The sequence below is a fragment of the Orycteropus afer genome, unplaced genomic scaffold (assembly GCF_000298275.1).
Source record: "Orycteropus afer afer isolate SDZICR_OR568_19922 unplaced genomic scaffold, OryAfe1.0 scaffold00038, whole genome shotgun sequence".
NCBI classification, from domain to species: domain Eukaryota; kingdom Metazoa; phylum Chordata; class Mammalia; order Tubulidentata; family Orycteropodidae; genus Orycteropus; species Orycteropus afer.
In genome coordinates this window covers 6,921,452-6,925,695 of record NW_006921625.1, presented here as the reverse complement: position 1 = coordinate 6,925,695, position 4,244 = coordinate 6,921,452, and positions in this window count along the sequence as shown.

Sequence of the window (4,244 nt, the reverse complement as noted above, 5' to 3'; positions counted from 1 at the left end):
AGCAACCTGAGATATGAATGGAACAGAGAAGGCAGTGAAGACAAAGAACACAGTGATTGTCATTCAAAACCACTAACTGCAGTAGATTTCTTAGTTTCAAAGCACGTACTCTTTCCATTTTCTTTTGATTGCTGTACTTTGGAGATAATGAATTAGTGCTGGTTAAATACAGCACTCCTCTCTAAAACACAATCTATCGATTACTCTAATGGAACTGTGCCTTCTTTTATTGCATGCTTAAACTACAGCCATTGAGTCAGTTCCAACTCACAGTGACCCTATAGAACAGAGCAGAACTGTCCCCATAGGATTTCCACGGCTGTCAATCTTCACAGAAGCAGACGCCTCATTTTTCTCCTGTGGAGCAGGCTGGTGGGTTTGAACCACTGACCTTTAGGTTAGCAGCCAAATGCTTTAATCACTGCGCCACCAGGGCCACTAATCGAATCCTTAAAGAACTGCATTTGCTAAATCAATCAATTACATGCCCATCAATGGGTTGGAAACGTTTCGGCAGTAATTAGATGCCTGCTTCTTTAGATTGGGAAACATACCTCCAGAAGAGTATATAAAACATATCGAGACCAGTTTAAGACAACAATAAAATCATCACCGGGGTAGCTGGCCCTGAGCTTATAGATCGGAATAGAACTAGAGCCCATGGAGCCCTTGTACTCAAACTCAACACATGCTCCTCTACTCCCCACCAGAGAAACCGTCATCCCGAATTTCCTATGAATGGTTATCTCACTTCCCTTTGCAGTGCATGCAGGTTTCCTGAACAAGACACCGTTTAGTTAGACCTCCTATAAAGGCTGCATACTGTGTGTGTTCTTCCAAGACTGCTTCCTCTACCCTTACGTTTGTCAGACTCACCCACGCCTGCGCAATGTTCTGTCATATGAGCAAACACATCCTCTCTCCTACAGATGGACACGTGCTTTTTCTGAACCCCCTCCTTTGGCTCTAACGGGCAAGCCTGCTGGTGTGCACACTCCCTACTGCACAGGAGCCACCTTCCTGGGGATACACCTGGGATGGGATCTCTGGGTGGTGGGGTTTTCTCATGGGACTGTTATGGACTCAACCGCAGCCCTCAAAATTATGTGCTGTAAATCCTAATGCCCACACCTGTGGTTATCATCTCCTTTGGGTCTGGGTTGTCTTTGTTATGTTAATGCGGCACGATTAGCCAAGGCTGTGTCTTCAATCCACCTCCATTGTGATGTAAACTAGCAATGGGGTGGGGAGACCCAGGCCACTGGTCACCCAATCACCTCCGAAGAGAAGCTGGGAAGATGACAAGGACTCTCCCCAGTGCGAGTGAGAGAGTGCCGTCCCCTAGCACCCAGCATGGTCATCTAGCAGTGCCAGGTAACTGAACCAGAGACCTCAAGAGGGATCCTAACAAGTGGTCTACACCTCCCATTAGTGAACAAAGGTTCCCATCACTCCACATCCTCACCAAGGCTGGCAAAAAAAAGAGAAAAAAACCCAAAAAGCTACCAACAGAACCTGTGAACATCCCAGAGTATCCACTGTATTCCTAGTGTCACCTTCCTATGAAGTTCTCTTGTGAGGAATAAGCCTGAGCATCTTACGCTCACAGGACATCTGATTTTCTTCTTCCGTGAAATACTTGTTCACGGTTTTGCACACTTCTCTCCTTCTCCTCCTTGCCTGTTGTGGCCGCCTCAGCTGCTGTCAAGTCTATTAGGACTCATAGCAACCCAATGCACAACACAACCAAGCACTCCCTGTCCTGCACCATCCCCACAGTCCCTATTTGCTTGAGCCCATTGTCGCAGCCACTGTGTCAATCCATCTCATTGAGGATCTTCCCACTCCATGATAGCTTTCTCCAGGAACCAGTCCCTCCTGAGCACATGACCAAAGTAGGTGACACGAAGTCTGGACATTCTCACTTCTAAGGAGCATTCCAGGTGCACCTCTTCCAGCATACACTTGTTTGCTCTTCTGGAAAGCAATGGTAGTTTCAATTTCTGTGCCAACACCCTAATTCAAACCATCAGTTCTGTCTTCCTTATTCATTGTCCAGCTTTCACATGCATATGAGGCAGATGAAAATACCACAGTTTGAGTTAGGTGTACCTTCATCTTCAAAGTGATGTCTTTGCTCTTCGACACTTTCAAGAGGGCTTTTATAGCAAATTTGCCTAGTGCAATAGGATGTCTGGTTTCTTACCTGCTGCTTCCATGAGTGTTGATTGTGGAGCCAAGGAAAACAAAATTTTTGACAATATCAAATTTTTCCTCCATTTATCGTGATGTTGCTTACCGGTCCAGTTGTGAGAATTTTTGTTTTCCTTATGTTGAGAGGTGTAATCCATACTGAAGACTGCAGTCTTTGATCTTCATCAATAAGTGCTTCAAGTCATCTTCACTTTCAGCAAGTAAAGTTCTGTCATGTGCACATCACAAAGTTGTTAATGAGTCTTCCTCTGATTCCGATGGCGCGTTCTTCTTCACTTAGTCCAACATCTTCGATTATTTTGCTCAGCATACAGATTGAATCAGTATGGTGAAAGGCTACTACTCTGATGCACACCCTTCGTGACTTTAAATAATACAGTATCCCCTTATTTTGTTCCAACGACAGCCTCCTGGGTCCTCATGAGCACAAGGAAGTGTTCTGGAATTTCCATTCTCCACACTGCCATCCATAATGTTATGATCCACACAACTGAATGCCTTTGCATAGTCCGTAAGGCACAGGTAAACATCTTACTGGTGCTCTCTGCTTTCAGCTAAGAGCCACCTGACATCAGCAATGCTGTCCCTTGTTCCACAGCCTTTTCTGAATCCAGTTTACATTTCTGGAAGTTTCCTGTTGATATACGGCTACAACCATTTTTGAATTATTTTCAGCAAAACTTTACTTGCATATGATATTAACGATATTGTTATTTCCACAGTCTGTTGGATCACCTTTCTTTGGAATGGATACACATGTGGATTGATTGCCGTTAGGTGCCACTGAGTTGGCTCCAATTCATAGCTATCCTACGTACAACAGAACGGGACACTGTCTAGTGGATTCATTGCTAGATCCTTCTGTATTCTGGATATTATTCCTTTGCCAGTTACATGCATCATATACCTTCTACCAGCTGGTGGCTTGTCCTTCCTTAGCATGTGTTTTGATGAAAACAAAGTATTAATAACAACAAAGCCCTCTGTGGTTTAAGACTTTTATGCCTGATCAGAGAAATTCTCTGCTACTGCAAAGTCCAGCATGCTCTATATTGTTTTCCAAATAAATGTTTGATAATTTTGCCTTTTACTTTTAAGTCTTCATTCTATTCAGACTTGATTTTTGTGTCTAGTATAAAGCAGGAGGTCAATTTAACTTTTAAAAATGCATTTACTGTTCCAGCACCACTTATACAAATGTCCCTCATTGCCCACCTATTGGCAGCAGCACAGGGAATCTGCTTCTGTGCTCACACGTCTGTCTGTCCCTCCAACAGCACCACACTGTGTGACTTTACGGAACCACCAAGTCTGCTGCTGTGGAGTTAATTCTGAGTCACAGCAACTTTGAAGGATAGAGGTGAACTGCTCCACAGGGTTTCCAAGGCATCAATCTTTATGGAAGCAGACTACCACGTCTTTCTCTCAGTGAGCAGCTGGTGTGTTCGAACTGTCCACCTTTTGGTTACGTACTTAACCAGTGCACCACCAGGACTCCTACCATATTAGTAACTACAGCTTCATTATGGGCCTTGATATTTTCTTTTTGAACATAAGGTATATTCTGAACAGTTATCTTCTATGAATATAATGATGTAATTTTGATCCAGAAAAAGCAAACAGCTCCAAGACTTGGTATTTTCTAAGACAAGTCTTGTCTTCATGTCTCAGCACACTGGGACTGCTCTACTGTTTCCAAGCCTCCATTTCCATTGTTGCCAACTCTTAGGCTTCTCACACAGGTGATATGTCTTCTCTCCCTGGCTTTGTGTGGGATCCCTTTTTCTTGAGTGTTCGGCAATGTCACCATAATTTGCCTAGGTGTAGAGTTCTTTTTATTAGTTCACATTTGTCTTCCTTGGACAATAGTGTGCTTCCTAACTAACTTCCCTCCTCTTCATTATAGGTCTATTTCTCATACACCCTTATATGCCTATCTTTGTCCTGCAGTGTCTGGTAGATAGTGGCAGGTTGGAGAAATTGATTAGGGCCAGGGGGTAGTGATCCAGGGTGAGGGACAGACAGTCAAG